The sequence below is a fragment of the Myotis brandtii genome, unplaced genomic scaffold (assembly GCF_000412655.1).
Source record: "Myotis brandtii unplaced genomic scaffold, ASM41265v1 scaffold581, whole genome shotgun sequence".
NCBI lineage: Eukaryota > Metazoa > Chordata > Mammalia > Chiroptera > Vespertilionidae > Myotis > Myotis brandtii.
Genome location: NW_005370182.1, coordinates 1905485 through 1906278, shown reverse-complemented (window position 1 = coordinate 1906278; position 794 = coordinate 1905485).

Here is a 794-nt window from a genome sequence, read left to right as displayed (position 1 = left end):
GTCTTTGTACATATTTTCCAAGACTTCATGGAGTTGGCTTAGGTTTTTCTTTCCTTAGACTGAAGCTCATGTTTGCTGAAGTTCTGTTGCAGTACAATGAGGTTCCTCTTCTCACATGTCTATGTTTTTATGTATGTTGTGATTATTATCAAAGTTTTTCAGGGTTATAGTTAAATTTTTCAAGATTATAGTTAAATTTTTATTTCTAAACCACCTCCAAAACTCTCCAAAAGGTAAAGTACTACAGATGGCTTGTAAGATAATACATTTTAGCAAAGCTAAGTGTTTGTTCACATTTTCCAGAACATTTACATCCAAGAAGAACCAAATGGGGATACATTTCCTCATTCTTTACTCATTTAAACACCATTTGAGTTAAACATCTTCAGTTCAATGAGGTTAACTCTTAAAAAACAAATGTGTTATGTTTTATAACCATGCTACAGAATTTAGAACTGAATCAAAAACAGTTGGCTTGTCACAGCCTATATCAATTATGAAATTGATGCAAAGTTAATATTATCATAATTTCCAGGTTTCTATTTCTGTCAGTGCCAACACCATTATTTTGGTCTCCTGAACTAAAATCTTTGACATCATTTTTAATTCTGCCCTCTTTTTGCCCATTATGAATAAGTTACTAGTAAGTCCATTTGCAACCTCATATAAAACTGCCTTAATCATCTTAATAGTAATTAATCTTTCCATCACCTATATTCTCTTTTTTTCCTAGTAAAGTTATTTATTTAGTTATACTACCAATCTCCAAGAGCTTGAAATAAAAATCTCCATAG